Source organism: Triturus cristatus, chromosome 10 (assembly GCF_964204655.1).
Source record: "Triturus cristatus chromosome 10, aTriCri1.1, whole genome shotgun sequence".
Taxonomy (NCBI): domain Eukaryota; kingdom Metazoa; phylum Chordata; class Amphibia; order Caudata; family Salamandridae; genus Triturus; species Triturus cristatus.
In genome coordinates this window covers 245,777,343-245,799,791 of record NC_140593.1, presented here as the reverse complement: position 1 = coordinate 245,799,791, position 22,449 = coordinate 245,777,343, and the positions used below count along the sequence as shown (strand labels likewise).

At 41.3% G+C, this 22,449-nt stretch overlaps 1 protein-coding gene across 14 annotated transcripts in view; it reads left to right on the top strand.

Moving 5' to 3' along the window:
- Nucleotides 1-1,164: 1,164 nt before the first annotated feature.
- Nucleotides 1,165-22,449, top strand: part of SNX13 (sorting nexin 13) — a 558,687-nt gene continuing 537,402 nt past the window's right edge. For 4 of the 14 annotated variants that reach the window (XM_085630906.1, XM_085630899.1, XM_085630912.1 and 1 more), the window contains exon 1: nucleotides 1,165-1,826. The gene's annotated coding sequence lies outside the window, so the exon portion shown is untranslated. Of the gene's footprint in view, nucleotides 1,848-22,449 lie in introns of all 14 variants that reach the window. The other 10 variants (XM_085630907.1, XM_085630900.1, XM_085630909.1 and 7 more) reach the window with 9 other exon arrangements.

Sequence of the window (22,449 nt, the reverse complement as noted above, 5' to 3'; positions counted from 1 at the left end):
TGTAAGTGAGAACTTCAGGGCCATAGTTTCCCAGATCAGATGAGCTGAGAGAAAACAGACACCACTGAGACATTCGTGGTGAGCATGGTCTTTGACATGGGAGTCAGCAGGAGGTTCTGGGAGAAGTGAGCAAGAGAGAGGGCCGAAGGGTGAATAGGGATATAAGCGGACCTGAGGGTGAGCAGGATTGTAAGGGCATGTGAAAGTGTGCAGAATAATCTTGGCATCTTAGTATGAGCAGGAGCAGCAGAGGACCAGAGGGCTGAAATAATCTTAAGGTTCCTGATGGTGGATTGGTAGTCTTTGGACCAACTGATGACGAACAAGAGCCCCACTCTCTTCGAATGAGAAGGGCATCAGGTCCTTCAGAGTGAATAGAAGCCAGACTTAAGGATGAATATGGCCCTCTGGTGAATTGTTGGTCAGTGGAGAGTGAGAATCCATACAAACAAGTAGGAGCTTTAATACCAAAAGGCCAGGAAGAAGTCATGGATCTGAGAGGGGGGGGGGGGGGTGTAAGGAGGACACATTAGTGACAAGAGATTTATGGACCTGAAGATAAGTGCCAGGAGACCAGCAGGTGAGATGCATTGGAAAAATGACTTTCAGTCTTGGCCAATATTACTGGCCCTAAAAACTATGAAAACATTATCTACCATAACGTTATTCAAAAGTTAACCCCATGATACTAAACTTTAAATACTTTACTAAAGGTCATAATCCACAAATATTGGACACTTTATTTTTAGTTGCCCAGGCCAATTTTCGGTCCCAATCAGGTTCTGAAGGCAGGGAGTTTACTGTGTTGAAAAACCGAGGGAGGGGCAGACAGCTAAACAGGCCTTCTTGCAGGGTCTGTTGATTGAAAGAAACGTAAACTTGTGCAACTGGTTAACTGCCCATGTAAAGGAAGTTTGGAACCCGGTACAGGCTTTAATTAATGGATGTGGTCTCACAGCCAGAGCTGCCAACTTTGGAGCTGAGGAACCAGGTTCGAGCCTCGTAGTGGGCATTGCACTTCCATTACTTTAATTAAAGCACTTCGACCACTGGTTGTGCCTTACATGTCTAACACCTCCTATCTTACCGTGACAGCGCGCAAAGAATGGAAGTCAAGCCCCACCCACGCCCAGAAACAGAGGCTAAAAGGCCTGCCCAGCTGTCAGCCGAGAACAACCCGCGACACGGTAGAACCATCGCTCGCTCTCATCACCTGAGGACATTAAGATCCCAAACCTCTCCCATTCCTTCCTCCTTCATATCCAGGGTAGTAAGCACCAGCGTAGCGTAACGAACTAACTCTGCTCAAATGCAGTCCCAAACAAACCCGACTGTCTTTAAGATTGCAGCCCCACCGACTGGACATGATGGACCGGTTGGACAACTGCATATGCGGACTCCAAGCCAATCACCACTTCGGAATTCTGCATGGCGTGCAAGGAATGGCTGGGATTCCCACAAGCTCCAATCTTAGGTTACTTTAGACATTGGCAGTACCGCCCACTCTAAGACGACTCCCAAAATATGTTCTGTGTTGTGATTGGATGTTAGACGACCCGGAAGTGCTAATACAAGTCTATGGACAAATGACATCTCTTTAAAAAAATAAGCAGATACGGATGACGGTCATGAACCTAAATTCACGGAGGGTCCGTGTAAGTAGCTGACAAGTGATCACCGTATGCATAGTGTAGAGTCTAAAGGTACATCGTTGCGGCTCACGTATTCCTTGTAGTGTTTGGAAGTGATCGGACTGGGAGCCCTTGGGCGGTCTGCTGGATGTCTCTCACACATCGCTGTACTCTGAGAGCATGATCTGCGAAGAGGTGCCTGCGTTTGTTTACAAGGTGACGGGTGGGTGAGGGAGGGGGTGGAACATCGTGTTACAAATGCCTTTTACAGTTGTCAATAAGGATAAATGGGAACACCTACGGTGAAGCGACCTTAAACCAGCAGGAGACCTGTTATCCTTTAATGCAGCCGCTTTTCGTGGCTCACCAGATTTAGGAAGACATTATGATAGTTTACAAGGAGAGGACCAGGGAACATTTTTTTTTAGGTTTACAGGTGAAAGATCTATACCTTTCATTAAAAATATCAGCTTCTAGCAACATTCCGTCTCCCCGTTACTAAGTAAACGGTCAGCTTTCTTGTGCTTAGAGTGAGGATAGAGGCGCAAAGTACTGTACAGTCTAGAAGAGTTTTGTACACTACTGGTGAAACAACAGTAATTATATGGAACTCCTACTGTGGGCTCACTGATGTTGAACCCACCAGAGGAAACCACGGGTTCAGCCATATGGTTTAAAGACCGGGCTGGATGGCATATCTGTTTGCATTGTAAAATTATTTTCTTCTGTTCATACAAAAATGTATTGGGGAGAAATGTATTTTCGCAGAACTGTTATCATACATACATATTACAAGTTAGTTTCCTTGTTTTTGTAGGAATTGTTTTGAAAGCGTATTTTCGTTGCTCCAAGCAAATATCTTGTGTTCTGAGTTATTGGATATGTGTTGGTAGATTATCATAATGCTGTATTTGAAACATTTATTTTTAAATGATACACTTTTTATATGTGTGTCTTTCACTGGGAAGGAAATAATTACCTTTCACTGCTCACTACCGAGCTTATGCATGGTGAATCGCTGTGAAAAAAAAGTTAAAATGTGCATTTTAATGGATGAACGGTAAGTGTGTGTGTACGTTTTGGACTTTCCTTTGCAATCATAGCGTTGAAAATAGTTGTATTCAGTCAGACGGGAAGCTATTGAAAAATTGTGTTAGGCGGTATCTGAAGTAAGTCTTGCAATTCGTAGCGTATTTTCATATAAAGATTAACAGTGCTTTTGGAAGTTCTAGGCACGATTGTTATTTGATTATAAAGCAAGGCCTGTCCTTGCCTTAAAGATGTGCAGCCGGGAGCTGCAGACCTGCCAACTTGAAAATAACATTCGCCATATGAGAAGTGGAGCGTGGCTTGATAGGGCGGGCCTTTATGCCGTGAAGTGCCTCAGAGGCCCGCCTGCCTCTGTTCCCTGCCCCCATCGACAGCCACCACCCCTCCAAAAACAAGCATTAGCAAAGGTAATAGTTTGGCTATCATCAATCAATGGCAAATTTTGTCTTTGCCATTTCTTTTTTTTGGCACGGGTTTTGCAAAATTGTTATTGTTGGGGATGTTGGTGTGCCCTCGTCAATCTAAAAAAAGACTTAAGCTAAAAGTAAAAATATTTTTTTGGTCTCAAAATTCACATTAAAATAAGGTTCCCTCACACAAGTGAACAACTTTGTGTGTTGGTTATGCTCCTTATAAAGGGCAGAATGCCATAATGTACAGTGAAGTTAACCAGTGGCTGAAGTGATCTGATCCACTGTCGTATGCTGTAGTGTGCAGAAGAGCCAAGCAAATTACAATAATAGTGCAATGGATACAAAGACCTGGCTAAAAGTTACGTACATTATCCATATTATATTACTGGAATCAAAAGCCACTAGCATGGCATTTTCAGTGATTACGTTTGTGTAAGTGGATGCATTTCAATAAATATGAATATATGATTGTCACGAATGCATGCACTTGTCTATACGCTCATTTATTCATCCATTCTTGTAACCATTCGTTCTCTCATTAACTAACTCTTATATACTAGCACAAATTTGGCAATCCATGAACAAGCAATTTTACTTGTGGAAATAACCTTGATTTACCAAGAGAATTCTATCACATTCTTTTACTGCCCTTTCCAAGAACGTATTTTCAAATGTTTTTCCTAAGCCTGCTTTCCTCAAGTCTCATATCAAGGCCTCTGACTACAATAATGTTTCCCTACTACAAAATGTTGGCATTGTGAATGCACTTATTCCTTTTGGAATTAACTTGTCTCCTCAACGGCCCTTGAACAGCCTTTCTTTAAGGCACACTTATTTACAGGCTTCAACTAATTTTGATAGGAGCTTAACATTTTTAATATATGTGTTTTCAAACTGCGTGTCAGCACGCTGTAGACCTTCAATGGGCTACAGTTTAGTAAAAAAAAAAAACTGTTCAGATTAATGTTCAGGTCAGAGTTGTGTTGTTTTTAGCTTATTTGGAAATAATAAAGCGAGTCTCCCGTACAAGCACTTGATTTAAGTTTGTGTACTAAACATATCATTGGGTAATTGATTGATGGCCAAGTGAGGTATATGTTTATTTATGGTTATTCCAGGCCCCATCCTCAGTGGTCCTGAATGGCCCATATCTAATGTGTCTGTCCAGAATGCAAGCAGTAGAAGAGGGAAAATTGAGTAGGCTACATCAGTGTAATGTACATAGGACCATTCTTTTTTTTGTGTGGGCCTGATTCACAAATTCATTTTGTAATCCGTGAAGTCGTACTTAAGTAACACTACTTGCTACAAGATGTAATTCACAAACCTTCATGTGGAAATCTGCACCTCCACACTTTCCATCTTTTCTGTGGAGAGATCCACATACATCTAAGTTTTCTACTTAGTTGTAAATGGGGAATTTTTCCTCTAAATGGAAAGGGATTAGGGATGACCTCACACCCACCCAGAAAAGAGTAACCCCCTTGCTATTCACAAACTGCACTTCTAAAGGTATGTAGTGAGAAAGGACCCAAAACAGCAGTAAATGTACTCCATTTCAGATCTGTAGTAAGTCTAGAACCACACATGGCCAGCCTCTGGCACTGCAACACTCTCTTACAAAATAAGAGACAGGGAGTTTAGAACACTATATGAATCAATGTTAAAATAAATTCATTTATATTTTTTTGATTTACCTTTTGCGAATTGGCCATTGTGTTTTGCCTGTATTGTGTGCTACAAAGGCAAGATGCAGAGTAAGCTCTTCCAAAAACAATTACCTCAAAAGGCAATATATTATTGCAAATTAGAAACCGTTCAGCAGGCTGATTCTTTTCTGTGACCGGTGAGGTCCATGAGCACTTGAATAGCAAGACAGCAACTTAGCTGCACAAATGCAACCATGTGAACATGCAAGACAACCTGTTGTGCCCTACAGATCTTAAGAAAGCCACCCATTGTATTAATGAAGTTGGCATTAGTACCCTGCAGCCAAGACTGTCTGGATACTAAACAGACGTTGTACACCACTTCTGGCCAGGGATTGTACGGGAAGTAGGGGGGAAGAAGGCAGAACCAGTTATGTTGAATAAATGATGGCATGCCAGGAGCAGAGAAACAAAGAAATATGAATGGAAAATAAAAATTATAGAAAAATATCCCACAGATCTGTGTCTACATCCTCATACCAGATACCAACTTTCCAAAAACAAGAGACTTAAAATCTCACACTAATAAGGGACAAACCTGCACAATGAGAATATAGCTACTGAACAAGGGCAGTAAAGCACATTTGCAAACTGTTAGTACACTAGACAGTAAGAGTAACTGGTTGTAAGCGATTTGACGTTGCAGGGAGGTCTATGTAGGAAATGTTTTGGTGGTGTGCATTTGTGACCAGTTTGTTGTTCTTGTCTAAGGTTGCTAAAAGTAGGCATATGATGGGAGGAAGAGAGATAGATTGCATGAATTCTACATTACTGTGTTGTTGATTCTGCAAAGCTATACAGGTCTCTACAAATTCAATTCATGTATGAGCACAGGAGAAGTATATACAACAACCAATAGCTGTGCCGGAATGACCTAATGCCCCTCTCTCTAGAGGGATTTAAGAATGGCTGACTTCTCTTCCTATATAGTGTCATTACACAAAGGTTGTTGTGAAGGCATACAATGACAATAATGTTTTTCAATGACCACATAGGTGGTCCTGGATAAGGAAACGGTACACTTCAGTTGTTAAATACAGAAAGCCAGGTTAAAAAGTCTTCTTCTTTCACAGTATGTGGTATGCTGCCATAACTACACAATACAAAGGTTCCCACTCTAAACAGACACGCAGCACTTGACACAGAAATGCCTCTTGCCTCATCGTTCTATTGATGAGTCCAAATGCCTTTTTACGTTTAGCTTCATAGTGCGGCAAATGCCCAAAGGCCTATTGGTGCTTGCGAACTGTCGGAGGCAGGAAAAATATAAGCTGTTTAATTGGCAAAAACAAGGTTTTAAGCCCTTTCCTAAAGAGGAACAAGGTAGACTGAGTTTTTAAATGCATGGGTACCTTGTTCCATGCTTTTCCAGTAGACGGTACAAAGCTCTTGCCACTGCAAAGTGCGTTTTTGAACCTCCGGACCCTTATGTTCTTGGAGAAGGCAGATCGTAGTGTTCTGTTGGCAACATACCAACAGAACCTTGAGGTTAGGTGTTCCGGTCCAGAGTCATGCAAATCTTTATGGGCCTCAGAGAGCCTTAAAATTGGCACATTTCTTTACCGGCAGCCAGTGTAGGTCAACAATTGATTAAGAGGCTAACTGAAATTTGGGAACGTTTAATTCAGCCGGGCAGTGGCATTTTGCAAAATGTGATTTTTTTTTTCCAGCAGTTGCTGTTTTAGGCCCTTGTATATAGCATTACAGTAATCGATTCTAGATAGTAAGAGAACAACCATTTCTGAGTTAAAAAAGGATAAAGGGGAAGTTTTTCCTAAGAGTTTTCAACAGATAGAAGAATGTCAAAGTGACATGACTGATCTGGTCTACAAAGGTAATCTTGTCGTCCAAGTAGACTCCAAGATTTGTAACTTTCCTGATCAGAAAGGGCAAGTTTCCTAGATTCTGCCCCCCCCCATATGGGGGATCAAAAAGAGGTGTCCCGGCCAAATAGAAGGACCTTTGTCTTCCATGAGTTGAGTTTAAGACTATTTTTGTTCATCCATTTTCCCATCTCTCGCATACAGTTACAGAAACTAGTGACTACCTCAAGTAGGTCACTGGAAATGGGGAAACCACTACCTGGGTATAATCAGCACAGGACCCCGTCAGTCCTGAAGCTGTTCCCAGACCTAATAGGCACTAACCTGGCCAATATTTACAACGCTATGTTCAGTTCAGGCACCTATTCTTCCCTATGGAAAAAGGCCTCTATTCTGCCCGTGTTAAAAAAACCTAACCTTGATCCAGGAGAGATCCAAAAATATCGACCCATTGCACGTCTCCCTCTACCAGCTAAACTCTTTTAAAAGATCATGAACACTCAGCTGGCACTATTTATTGAGGAGAATAAGCTGCCGGATGATACACAGTTTGGCTTCAGGAAAGGACATAGCACAGAAACAGGGCTTATTAAAGCGTCTGATGAAATTAGGTTTGTGCTGGACAAAGGGGGTGCAAAAGCACTGGTGCTATCAAATCTATCGGCAGCTTTCGACACGGTTGATCATGCTACCCTGATCAATCATGTCTCCGCCTTAGGCATTAAGTACAAGGTCAAAGCCCTTCTGTCCTCATTTCTATCCAATCGCACCCAGTCAGTTAGTTTGGGTGACTTCACCTCACCAGTTTTCTCACTCCCATGTGGAGTTCCGTAAGGATCGTTGCTAAATCAGACATTGTTTAACATCTACATCACGGACTAAGCACGAGTAATTAAATCATTTGGAATGGGTCTCACGTCCGACACGGATGACTATCAATTGGTACTTGCTGTGCATAAAAATGGAGATGCAGTTTCGGCCAGCTTTCATGATAGTATGCTGGCTATTAGTACCTGGATGTCAAATCACTGTCTCAAATTGAACTCAACCAAGACAGAAGTATTGGTCTTTGGAAATCTTTCCCCAGGATACTCTCCAAACTGGTGGCCAGATAATTTGGGATTACCCCCAATCCCTGTCAAAAAGGCCAGGAACTTGGGTGTCATTTTTGATGACAGATTATCTTTTATACATCACGCTAACGTGGTGGTCTCCTAATTTTTTTTATCTGTTAAGAATTATAAAGAAACTGTTACCTTTTGTGCCGACCAATACCGGAAGAAAGTTAATCTGTGCTCTGGTCATGTCTAAGGTTGACTGCTGCAACAGCCTGTTAATTAATGCCCAGGAAAGGGTTCTGGGCAGGCCGCAGTTGGTACAGAACGCAGCCGCCAGGATGCTGTCGGGTTCTCCCAAGTTCAAATCCATCACTAATGTGGTGCGACCGCTCCATTGGCTGCCCATAAGAAGTAGAACGAAATTCAAAGCTCTTTGTATTCACAATACAGGTCCAGAATACTTGAAAAAAGCCTTTCTGTTTTACACGACCATCAGATCTTTTTGCTCAGCAGATGCTAAACTTCTGGTTGTCCCTAGAACCAAAAAAGCCAACTGGGGCGACAGAAGCTTCATAGTCACCACATCCAAATTATGGAATTCTCTTCCTGTGCAGATTAAGGCTAGTCCCACACTGCTATCATTTAGAAAACAATTAAAAACTTGGCTTTTCAAGCAATAGGCTTTTTCTCACCAGCCATTACCTACCATTTCAGCATATAGCACCGAGACACCCACGGGTATTTGTGCGCTTTACAAGTTGTTAAAATAAATAAATAAAATATAGAGAACCCCAAAGAGCTTATAAGCTTTGCCAGAGGGGTAACGTGGATATTAAACTGAGGGGTGCTTAATGCTGAACCCAGAGGCACCCCATACAGAGGAGAAAATAGCTTGGGGATAAAATTGCCAAGAGTAGCTGTTTGCTCTCGCCCCGCTGGAAAGGACCCAAGCATAGTCAGGGCGGAGTCCCTGATTTCGGTGCTCTCTCGGGCTAGCATTAGTTTATGGTTGACGGTGTCAAAAGCGCTGTCAAGTCTAAAAAAAATTAGGGTAGCTTTGCCACCATTGTCAACTATTTCTCTGATCTCCTTGACAGCTGTAATCCGTGCCGATTCCATGCTATGACCACCTCTGAAGCCGTCCTGAGATTAATTGAGCAAATGGTTAGTAGCAAGGAAAGATTACAGCTCGGCATTCATGGCTTTCTCAGCTATTTTAGCAGGAAACAGAAATAGTGAGGTAGGACGATAACTACTAACTTCCAAAGGGTTTAATGAAGGCTTCTTTATTAAAGGTATGATTGAGGCCTTTTTCCAGGTTGTAGGAAAATGTCCAGCTTTAAAAATATTATTTAGGGGTATGGAAAGATGTTTAGCAATTTTCCTTGGGACCGAATGCAGAATTCTAGAGGGACATGAATCATTGGGCACCTCAGATTTAGTGACTTCAATTAGCTTGGTCACCAGCTCCATTGACAAAGAGGAAAATTCAGTAAGAAATTCTTGAGTGGAGATAGAATCATCCACCAGTGGTTCATCTGCAATCCCCTGCGAATTTAAAGTGAATTGGTTATAAACCTTATTTTCTTTATGTTGAAGGTAGTCCGCCATCTTATCAGGAAAGGTTTGATTAGGACCAGGGGTATTTTTATTTTTGATGCTGATTAAGACTGTATTGAAAAGCTCTCTGGTCGAGTTTTTAGCAGTATTGATTTTGTTTAAAAAACATAAATTAAAAAAACCTCGATTTCATGGACACGATCAAGGCTTTGTACTCTGCAATGCATCATTTGTATCTGTCTCTCTTTTGAGAGCTATACGTTTGCCACCATATTTGTTCTTGTCTTTTGCGTTTTTGTTATTTTAATTCTTCAGAGTACCAATGGGCAAATGGTTTCTTTCAGTAGTTTTTGTATGTTTTTATCAGTGTTAGTTGCTCGACAACATTGTCAATTCAGGTGGAGTAATTAGTAGCCGCTGTGTCTAGAGCTTCCACCAAATTGAGAGGAGTTTTTATAGGCTATCTGACTGGTTGTTGCCCTTGATTTTGTGGCAGGGTTCGGATTTAGTCGTGTGCAGAATTTTGTTTTTTACTGTAGTTTCACCCGGAAACTCCAAAAAAGAACTGCTTTGTGGTCTGACCACATCAGCAGGAAGACAGAGGTAAATGAAAGTGTGGGGTTGTTAGTGAAGATCCCGTCAAGGATGTGGCCAGCTGACTGCGGTGCAATAGGAACCATTTGTGCAAGTTCAAAGCTTAAAATATAATCATTGAAAAGTTTGGTGTCCCTATCAGTAGGGGCTTCCAAATTAAAATCACCTAGAATCACAAGATTTGACAAATGGAGAAGGTTTCCTCAAGAGCACTTTATTTTAGATATATCTTTATTAGTATTTTTAACTTTTCATAATTGCATACATACAGATATCACTAAGATATATTATATTAGTATTTTTAACTTTTCATAATTGCATACATACAGATATCACTAAGATATATTATATTACCAAGTGCAAAATTTGTATCATTAATTACATCAACACATCTTTGGAAACTCCGTAAGTACTCACAAGTCTGTCGTCCAGCTCTTTTTCAAAACAGTGTATTGGTACCATATTACTTTTAAATAGTTGTTCCTGTTCTAGCGTTGCCTTATATACTCTGGGGAGTCTCAAATATCTTCACATCTAATAACCATATGTTTTATGCTATGTCCCATTTTCTGGGAAACCATGCAACTTAATAATATCCAGTGGTACCTCCTAAGTTCAGTTTTCTATTTTTTTTAAAAGTTTGCCTTGTATATTTCTTTTACTCAATTTACTGTCAGGGGGGGGATGGGAGGTTCGTCAGTGGGGAAATCTCTCACTTTCAATATATTTTTATGATCCAACAGAGGTAACACTCTAATTCTCTATACTCACATCTGTGTCCCTCTGCTCACTTCTATGTTCGTCTTTCTTGCTGACCCAGGCTCTCAGTATTTCTGTCCCTAAATCAGCCATCCGGCATCTACGGCTTCTCTTGCCTTTCTCATGCTGTATTGTTCTTTCCTCTGTCTTGGCCCAGGTGTCCACAGCCTTTTCCCATAACAGTACTGCGGGACTGTTCTGTGCTTTTCAGCTCATAGCTATCTGTCTGCGTTCCAGAGCTAAGTCAGCAAAACGGGAGGCAATCATCTTATTTTTTTGGTCTCAGAAGAACACCTAATGATTGCAAGAAGTTGGCTCTGGGCCTCAGGGGCAGGTAAATTAAAATGCAATCACAAATACTATTATTAGACATTGAATACTTAAACATAAGTGCTTCACATTTTAGTGTCTTGATTGGTTCAAATCTCATCTCTAGCTGCGTGTGGTAGATGAACGCTAGACCACCCCCACGTTAATCGGTTGTCCAGTCTAAATAAAGAATATTCTGCTGGAACAGCAGCTACGAGATCCGGGCCTGAAGTCCAGTCAGCCCACATTTTAGTAATAAAGATTATCTCAGGCTGAAGATTTTCTATAAGATCGGCCATTTCATATTTATTCTTAACCATTGAACGGGCATTCATTGAACGGGCATTGATAAGCATACATACATAATGGCCTGCCCTTTGCAGCCTTCTTAGCAGGATAAAGAGCATCCTCATTTAGTGTATCAGGTAAACAGTTGCACACCTTGAAAACATTTATTAAAAGTAAAACAGCAATGATTGCAAGTAAAGCTATCCTGGCTCAAGACAAGGCTGAGGTCAATCGGGACGTCATGGGAGCTCTTGTATGTTATTAAGGGCCAGCAGCTCTTCCTTCGACAACAGGGCCGGCTTTAGGGCAGTGCGACTGGTGCGAACGCACTGGGTGCTGACATGTGGGGGGGGGGGGGGGCGCCGAACTCAGGATGGGCGCTGTATTTAGCAATAACTTATTATTGGAGAGATGAGTGGCACTTTTGCCCGGTGGTAGTGAGAGACTCTGAGGAGGCAGTCATGGGGTGTGTGGGCGCCAAGAATGATTGTCGCACAGGGTGCCACTAGCAGTAAAGTCGACCCTGTTAGAGTACTTAGAGGTCTGGCCCTGGGCAATATTCTGATGCGGACGGGTGCAGACAGGCTTGCCTTTTGCGCATCTGTGTTCGCATGCTGCTTATATCTGCCAAGGAGCAAGAGGACGCGTGCGGCCCCACCCACTTCCAAATACTGGAGCGGGAAAGCAAAGTGGGATAGTGATGAAACTAGACCGCTGCCATTAGTAAGTAAAAAAGTACAGTAAACAGGTATAAGGTTACAATAGCACTGCTTCCTTCACAGTCCCCTGCAAGCAGCCATGCACCACTCCCCAGATATCAGATTCAATAACTGTTTGAGCAGGTTAAAACGGGTTAAAAAGCGTTTTTTTAAAGCAGCAAAAAGAGCTGTTCCTTACAGTCTGCTGCCCATTCATGTTCTCATGCTTCTTATATCCGAGCAGGAGCGAAAGGACACGAGCTGCCCTGCCCACTTCCAAACATTGGACCTGGAAAGCAAAGTGACGAAGCGGTAGAACTAGACCGCCCCCATTAGTAAGAAAAATAAATGCAGTAAACGGGTATGAGGGAAAACAACAATGCTCCCTTCAATGTGTGCCACGCACCGCTCCCCAGGTATCCTATTCAATAACAGTTTGAGTAGGTTAAAAGGTAATTTTTTTAAAAGCAGTTACATGAGCAAAGTTTCTCCTCACAGTCAATAGCGGGGTACCTCCATCATAATCTTATCTAAAGTCACGCCAAATGTCTATGTTTTTTAGGTGAATTACAAGAAGATGAAAAGTTTAATCCACAGCCTGCTCTTTGGGACACTTGGACATATCATCTACCATTGCACACAACCAGATGCACTAGTGGCCATTCTGAAGGAGATTATGCACTAAAACTGAATAATAGAAATGTCAGGAGAATATTCTGACTTGTTCTCATTCCTAACTATCCCAACATCTTTCAGCAGGAAATACTGATCAGCCTCAACTCAGGCGAACAATGTACCATGAACGATCTTGTAATTTATTGGTAACACACTGTCAGAAGCCCTGCCTTCTTCACTAACCCAGCTCCTCTCCAGAAATCCGTCTTCCTGACATTAAAGCAGTGGGTGAAAACATACTTAAAGGGTCCAGCTGCTATTTTCAGCAACATTTGAAGCTAATGCTCAATTCATTTTGTCTATAAGTTAACGTTTTAGTGTGTTGGAGAAAGATTACATCAAAAGCAGTTGAAGAATGGAAAGTTTCCTCTACAGAATATTTTGGGTAAATAGAGACAGGCAGATACCCTAAGTTACACCCTCTACCTTTTGTGTACTTGTAATTAAAGCTTGTGCACACCTTTTTAGGCGTGCTGCATTCCAAGAGTTTTCCTATTTTCACTATGTAAATAGAACGGGCTAATCAGCAATGTCTTCACTAGTTATTATAAAGTAAGAACATTAAATCCCTGTAAGCAGTGCGTTTGACACATAAATAGAGAAAAAACATTAAACCAAATGTGCTCCACTTTTCTGACCGGGCTGCAGTCACACAAAAACATATTTGATAAATACAAGTGTACACAAGCAGTGGCACGAAACCGTTAAACCAGAAGCATGCATGCTGCATTTCTAATGGTTTGTTACCGTTTGCGATTGCTTTCACTGCTATGGAGTTAACTATTGTGTGGCATCTAATTCAATCACTAGTAGAAACAGAGGGAGGGCAGTGTTCACTCAGTGTTCATCGATAAAGCAGGGACTGTATGTTCACTTTCTGTTTTTACAGGAGGACAAGATTAATGCTTTGCAGCTTAAGAAGTCGAGTAGCGGCAAAAGTATACACTACTTCTACTGGAGAGTCGCAGCAACAGTGCTGGTTTGACCATTATAAAGTTAAAATCAATGAAGTTGAATTGATTAGCGAAAAAAGTTTTAACGATATATTAATGATCAGGGAATATAATTTCATATGCTGCTTTTTTAAATGTGGTCATTGCCCACTAGGGCGTAACACGCATAATAGAAATATATATTGCACTGTTTATACATGCACGTTTCAAATGGCGACCAAAAAGTTAAATTCGGGGAATGTTTTGACTTTGAATGCGATGGTTGTGTAAATATGGAAGAAATAGTTTAGATAAATAATATGATGAAATCTTATGAGAAAAAAAAAACCTGAAAAGCAAAATAACGAGCAAAATACAGTTGCTACATAATGATGAATGCAGAGGGAGCCACTACAAAATGGTGCGAGCTTGTATCTATTTTACTTGTACTTTCTTATTGTTTATGCACTAGAAGGTTAAATATGGTGATTGGTGAAACAGTCTGCGTCGTGACCAAGGTGTGGGTAGCAACGAAAAGCATTGAATTAACTGTGTTCTGCCTAGTTGTATGCGAATAAACTTGGCACTTCTACTTGCACCGGAGTGCTGTGGAATCATTTTGAAGATGGAGGCCGTTATTGTATTGTATAGAATATTTAGGTTTTGTTTAATGCCATATGTAATTAGGGTCTCAATTATTAAAGAAAGTAACAAACGTGCCCCCATGATATATGTCTTCACATTAGTGCAGATTTAAGACCTTCATTAATTCACAATTATTTAGAGAAGTAGGCCTGGAAACTGTACTATTCTGTGAACTGCATTTTTGTGTGAGCAAAATGCATGTATGGTTTCTTATGGGGAAAAACCGCTGAGCATTTGCAAGTTCACTCTCCCTGCAACCCCTTTTTCCCCCATCATGGAAAGAGTTTGACTTCTACCCTTCTCAGGAATAAATTTAAGAGTGTCCCAGTGTGGCAAGAGATTTGATAAGAGTTAGAAACAAGCATTGAAAATGCAATAGGTCTCGCCTTTGATTAAGTTAAACCCATTTACTTTGCTAATGGTATTGTATAGCAAAGCAAGTGACTTTAACATAATAAAAGGTGAGACCTATTGCATTTTTACGTTTTACGTTCTGGACGCTGGTTCCAAATCACAGATGATCCGTGAAACTTTTTCATCCATTCCCACGCACGACTGAGAATAGCCCACGACAAAATAGCGCACAAGAAGTTTTGTACATTGGTGCTACGTGAACGCACAACTTGTCACTGATGCTAGAACAGGGACACAGGGCAACTCCGGGTCACCATGGGTGCAGGGCTCCAATTCTGAGCGGTAACAACCGAATGCGGTTTGTGGGAGTTGTAGTCCTAGTTCACCTCAGTTGCTTAACTGAACCTATCAGAAAAAAACGATCTGTACAATAAAATATGGTTCTGCAGCATTTTCCGAATAATTATGGATTTGCCACATTATTCTTTATCTGCTGCATAATCTTCAGTTTAACTTTTTTTTAATAGTTCAAGCAGATCAATATTTACTAAAACTATGGCGACACTTGCTCCTGCGCAGTAGAAAGCCCATCGCAAAAATTGAATGGCCATCTTTCGGTTGCTTATTACTGTATTTGGGTGTTACATTGGTGCTATTGTGGTGAAACCTTTTACGAATCTTACCATGTATAAACATTAAAAAATAATGATGTAATACCATCACAAACATGTTCTGCATTATTTGCCCTTTCTTGCCGCCTAATTTAGTCAATCCTGCCACATAATTTGATCTCCTCCCATGCCGCATAATTCTAGTGGCCCTAACTGTGGGTCATTTTATAACTGCATATGGATTCAAATACCAGTAAGATACCCCAAGGTAGGCTGCACCTCACTCACCTCTTATAACGCTGGTTCAGCATTGAATCAACAGCCAGTAAACCAGTTGTTGTAAGATAGAACAGCCAACAAAGTAAGGGCATGCATTCCTGTCAAGTGTCCCTCATTTGTGAAACCCTCGTTATTATAAGTAAGTTTAAAAAAAACACTTTCCTGGTGTTAATTTCTAAAAGAAATATATATATTTAAATCGGGTTACAAGATGGAAAATTGAGGTTTAACATTTTCATACAAAGATGCTTCTCGTTACAAATGTGACAGGTGGGGAGTTATACAAACATAACACACAACATACATTAGAAAAAAGACCAAGGAGGAAGTAAGATGTATTTAGCCATAACCACCCTTTGTGCAATGCTGGTAAAGCAGATGTGGTTTGCAAGAGCCTCTTATCATGGTCCAAGCTTACCCTGAAGTTAACAACAAACAAAACACTGAGCCCTTGCTTAAAGCGTAGAGCAGCCACACATCACTGGAAAAATATGCGACCGTCAAGAACTAATGACAGTACAGACAAGTACTTTTTTTTTGCTTTCCGAAGATGTTTATTTTTCCATCACTGATAGCACTTCCGGTATAACCATAACACACTGGTTTCAGAGTGTTTGTTGCACCCTCGCATCATTTAAAAAAACAAACAACTTCTTACCCGACGGGTTGCATGTCCTATGTGCAAAAATTGAAAAGCATCCTTAAATGAGTCCACGCTGCTGCATTAAAAAAACCTATCCGTTTAAAGGGCGAGAAAAGAGGTCCGCTAAGGAAGTTTTAGTAAATAATCACCAAAATAGTGAGTGAACCAGCCAAAAGAGACAGACATTCCTTTAAATAAGGTATCCACTTCGGCAAATGACGTACATTGTAAAACGCCGATGCCCAAAAACGTAACCAGAGGCAACAAACACTAAATGCTTTGATAATGCGAGTGCTTTTGCGCTGTTAATCCAAAACATAAACAAAACACCCAAAATCATTTGGAAAAGAAACGACGGATACAACTGCAGTGTTACAAAAGTCTCATTACTGTGTCTCCCTGATAACCACTAAAGCACCCCAAAGACTGTGTGTGCTGGGATTGGGCTGCACAGCAAGGCCCTCGGCCCTTCAGCGCTCCGCGGATCCCGGCAGAGGCGACCTGGCCTTGAAGGAATGAAAACTCCCGGCCCCAGCACTGTGTGTGTGTGTGAGTTGCTGCCGCCCGGCTCCAGAGCCTTGGTATGGAGGAGGCCCTGCCGCCCCTGCTTTTACTTTTATCTTGGCCTCTGCAGCAAGCGCGGTTCAACAGCAGGAACAGCTCGGGGTTAGCAGCTGGTTCACACCAGCCCAGCTGTGACAGGAAGAAGCAGAGGAGAACCGCAGGAGAGAGACCTGTGAGCGAGCAGTGCCTCGGGTCTGTCCGTTGTGTATGGTTCATGCTATACAACACTGGGTGTGAGGTGCTGAAGGGTGCGAGCAGTGCTTGTTGATTTAACACTCCTCTGGAGCCCCAATCACAATACAGGGGACAAGATGTTCATTAGGTGGGCGAGGTTGGTTCCCGTCACTGTCCCCAAAGCGTATACAAATACAATACAAATCACAGAGCAGATTGGTGCAACATACATGAAAGCAATGAATACATGACAACGTTAAAATGTGTGCTCGCTGCATTATCTTAGTGGAATCCCGTCTCCCCTCCCAAAACCTTTGCATGGCGCCTGATAGGAAACTGTGATTGTCCTACAACATCGGCCCCAGCCCCGTTTCCTCAAACAGACAAACTTGTATGAGTGTCAGTGTAAATCGAAGACACACAACCCATGGGGTACTTACTGTATAAGACAGCCGCATATCACAGAACACTGAGTCCCCCATGCTCCCTACGGACAGAGGCGGTCCCAGTCCTGGCCGGCTTCCCTGGCGGTCCCGGCAGTGCTACCCCTGCACGCCCCGCAGGCGCTACATTGGAACCCGAGGAATCAAAATCCACTGCGTTGGGTCCCGCGCACCGCTCCTCCGGCGAGAAGCTGCGAACTCAATAGGTTAATCCTCCTGACTAATTAGCCTACACGAGCCGGGAGCGCATCAAGGCTTGGATGCCGCCGGTCGTAATTGTGCCTGCAAGCCTCCTCTGCGTTTCCAAGAGGCGGGGAAAAAAAGGAAGGAAATAATAAATACTGTCTCAGTGCTGCACCTGTACGCTTATGTGTTGAATGGCACATTTAAACATGGCAACAGAAACCAAGCATAACAAAAATAAAATGCATCGTGTGAAACTAGAGGACGAATGCAGACATCGCAAGTGAAACCAGTCAAGACGAAACTAAACACGCGGCTGTAATTATGAGGGAAGGAAGATCCGCCAAACACAAACCCGGAGACCACGGCGCTGGTGGGCAGCCGCGTGTTTACTTTCGCATTGCGCTTTCACTTTAAGTGAAAGCGCAATGCGAAACTAAACATGCGGCTGCCTTTGCCAAAGCTGAGTGAGAATAAAAAAGCGAGTGGGGACAAATGAAGCAGAGAGTGTCATGCCGCCGGTAAAAGATCAAATCCCGGTGGGCGTGGCCAAAAGAAGACAAGGCGGCAACAAGGAGGGACTAAGAAGCCTCCTTTACAATGAGAAGCCTACGTTTTGCATGCAACATGACGAGAACCAATTATAAAGATGGGCGGGGCTTCAACTCCACCTCCGAGAGCTTCGGAATCTGAATTGATTCCAAGAAGCTCTCGAATGCCGAGAGCAGCGCATGCGCTGTTTACGACAGCCGAGATCTAAAAACCCTTAAACATGGAAGTTTGTAGGGTTGCTCATACTCGAAAGGGTGTTCCAACCATGGAGCTACCAGTTCTTGCTACTTCCAGCTCCAGTGGGTAGATTTGCGGAAAGGTTGAAAAATCACGCAATTGATAAAATACAAACCCTGCTATGTTGAGTGCTGGTATAACCAGAGAGTCTATTTTCAGAGCTCTGTTTAAATGAGAATGCTGCCATAATGTCACCTCACTGCATGGCACCAAAGAGACAAGTGGATTTTTAACAGGGCAAGTACATTTATGAAGAATCCTGTCCAATGGACAAGCTGATATTTTATAAAATTTCACACCAAATGTTGTTCTGGAGGTTATCATTCAATTAATTGAAAGGTTCTCTTTGGAATTAGTGGGTTCAAAGTCAACAAAATAGCCAGGCCCAACACTAATAGCTGTCAGTTTTGATTGTGCTGCTGTTATAATTGGATCCAATTGAAGGGTTGCAGCAAGAAATACATTCAATTTGTTCTTCCATTCTACTGTATAGCCGCTGTGTAAAAACATGCCCCTCCATTAGTCGTTTTGAAGAAACTTTGAAATGGATGTTCACATTTTAGTGGTATGATTTTAAAAGCTGAAGAGACGCAAAAGCCATTTTAAGAATAACCGATGAGATTGTTGCATATTTCAGTGATATTAAACAGTTTAGATGGGTATCCAGCAAAACCAGAGATTTGGGAGGCCTAAATCAAACTCTGCAGTCTTTGGTTCTGCACCTGCGACGGGTTCCAGGTGGGACCGATAATTCTGCAATACATGTAATTTCTATTGTACTTTCATTAAAAAAAACCCTTGCAGTGAGAGATGTTCTGTAGCCGGTTTCTCAGCTTTCAGAGTTCTTTCAGTCTAATTAACAGTTTTTATCGCAGGCTATGCCTGTTATAGACAAGTGTGCATTGATCATACTAGGCCTTAAAAGTGAGATGGGTGAAAATATTCAGCAGTTAAAAAAACAGTAGTACCTGGAAAATAAATAATTTGTTTGGAAATATTTTTACTGATGGCTGGAAGATAAAGTTATCAGGACAAACTGCTCATCAGCAGCGACATTCTAAAGCGACCCATACCTCTTTGATAATGCGCTTAGGAACATTAATGAGACATTTGCAAATTTTAATTGCACACCACTTTAAGACAGTCTAGAGCAGCGCTACAAACATTGGGTGTCCGATATTGAGGAAGCTGTACTTAATTTTTAGATGCTATTCACCAAAGACAAGAGGCTGCTGTAGAAGAGTTTTGTGAATATAAAATCCATACGAAAGCTTTCATTCTAAGGGCATTCCTGGATTTCCTGAATATTCCACCCTGATGACAAAAGAACCTTGCATGTTGACCAATATCTTAAAGCTTGTGGCAATAATGTTCACATTCGGTGCGTGAAGAAGGTAAATGTATTTCTCGCAATGAATGTTGTTAAAAATCTGCTAAGAGCACTGTTAAATCAAAACCTTCTCCACGATCTAATGCTTCATTAAATGGAATGAGCCAACTTTGAGTATGACCCAAACAGAGCTATTGATCTCTGACTTACACAAGGAGACACAAAGCACATATACAGCTATATAAAGCCCCATCTGTCCTAAGTTTTGTCATTGTCTATATAGGATTTCAAGATCATTTATTGCTGTATTTCTGTACTTTTTTGGTAACTAAAGATAATGCCACTTTTCAAGATTTTCTTCAGCATTTTTTGCAAAGCATTAATTTTGATTAGAATTGTAATAAAACAAATTAAAAATCCATCTGTGTTTCTCTATCAGCGTTTGTAATTGATGTAAAGCATAGTTGGGAAAAATAGAATTTACAGGACATAGATTTTTGATAAATTTTGTCCCTTGGTCAAATTGATTATTGAAAAAATTCCACACTTGTTGATTTATTGATGGAAGTTAAAGACCACAACATCAATAAAGGTGTAGCGCTGCTTGACACAGCTTTAACTATTTATTAGCTACCAAAACGTGTATCTGTATGACAGCGAATGTAGAAATTACAACAATTATATGTAAGAAAACAACATGCCCATACATTCTAGTAATAGATAATCTTGTTTACTGTGAGAATAGGAGTAAAACATATTTTATTCAGTGGATGGACAATTGTAACAATTAAATAACTAAAGTGCTCAGTGAACTTGGTGGACACACACTGTAGTTGAAAACAACCTGGACCAAAAAGGTGATAACACATTTGAACAGGAAAAAGCAGCAATAGACTATCTACAGTCCTGTATGTAGAGCGTTCAAAATGAATTGAAGTTCATAGAAATGTTGCTCTACCAAGTAAATCAGGAAATGTCTGTCGTTACTGCTGTGGAATATCAGCAGCATTTCAACCCTATGCGAGTGAGCAAGTCATCGTTCAGCATATATGTCAATATCCCTCCAAGAGAAGGAATTACTGTAATTCAGCAACTTCTTACTACTCGACCTAATCCCACCATGGTCCTCACATCTTTTCTTATTAAACTTGTGCAAGTGACACTCACCAGAATTGACTTTCTATTTGAGGACATTTTACTTACAAAAAAAGTGTTTCCATAGACATCTATTTCGGGCAACATCTCACCCCTTACCTATGATTTAAAAAAAATAAGTTTTACCTATCTGAGACCTAACCATTAATGTGCATATTGGTATACTTGGGACTGGTCTTTACCGCAAAATCACCAAATGGAACTCACTACTGTTATAGAGAGGCAACCATCCCATAGCACTTAAAGATGCATTGCCATACGGTCAGTTTCTTTGTATACATAGAAACTGCAAATAGAAAGCAGATTATTTTAGGGAAGCTCCTTTCCACTCCAAACAACTTATTGAAAGAGTATTTCCCAGACATCTTGTATCATGAGCACTCGAAGGGCATTGTATTGTCCTTGCAAAATATTATTGATCCCACAAAATAAACCAGGCAACTGCTAAATATCTTGCATCACCACCTGCAGTCTATGTACTAATAAGGTGACCAAAATTATATAACAAATGTCTGTTTTAGGTACAAGAGGACGAAAAATATAATCTCCCTTTTTTCTTATGAATGAGGAAAAAAATCTTCGTGACTGGTTGGTCTGAGCCATGTCCTGTTATCCCACTACTAATTCTACTACTAACATTTCCTCCTGTTTTAGGGCAAATTTGCTTGGTTTGTCCCCAAACAAGTAATACCATGGAATATAGGCGCTGTAGCATAACATGTACACTGAGAAACCATTCAAACTGCATCACATGTAACGTGATTAATAATATTTGGTGCCTTGCAACCTCCTTTATTCTGTTCAGAATGCACAGTAAATTAGACCGTGCATTTACCAAGTCAAGAGACTCATTCATTGTAAAACTGAAACACTATCCTGATCACACATTTAGTTAGTCATGGCCACACAATAGGGCCGATTACGATGTTGTCAGAAACTCTTCCAACCTAATCGGTTTTGGAATCTGGTTCTGCGAGTCCAACCGACCGATTACGATGCTTTAGAATATCATTTGGTCGGACTCGCATTGACTTGAATGGGAGCCTGTGTTTCGAATGAGAACACAGGATCCCATTGAAACAAGCATTTGCAATGCAACAGGTCTCGCATTTGCGAGAGTTTGAGCTATTGGCATTCTAAATGTTAATGCCTTCTATTTATGTGTTTTGAAAACCTGCAAGCAGAGTGTTATCACACTCTTTGTACTTATAGTTGTTACTTACGAGAAGCAAGGCTGGCAGTAACTGCGCCCCTTTTACTGGCAGCCTTGCTTCTCATAAGCAAGGACTATAAGTACAAAGTGTGTGGTTACACACCGCTTGCAGGTTTTCAAAACACCTAAATAAAAGGCATTGTCATTTACAATGGCAATAGCTCAAACTCTCGCAAAAGCAAGACCTATTGCATTGCAAATGCTTGTTTATGTGTGGACTGTGTTGTGCCTTGCTTTCATGGCGTTCTCTATGTCTCTGCACCGCTATGAAGGAATCGGTGCACTCCACACCAAACCACACATGCTTTGGAACTTGTAAGTCACTGGCCAATTGCGACAGGCTGCACTTACCGAAATTGACTGCGTGAATACTGCAGGCGGTGACATGATTGTACAACACATTTGAACTCTAATTGCGTTTGCATGCATCACCGCTGTTGTAATATATTAATTCTCACATACTGAACTGTGCCTTCCACCCTAGACATTCAACCCACAATCTTCCACATTATGCACCCCACATTACAATATCTGCACCCCACATCTATACCTCACACTCTGAACCCA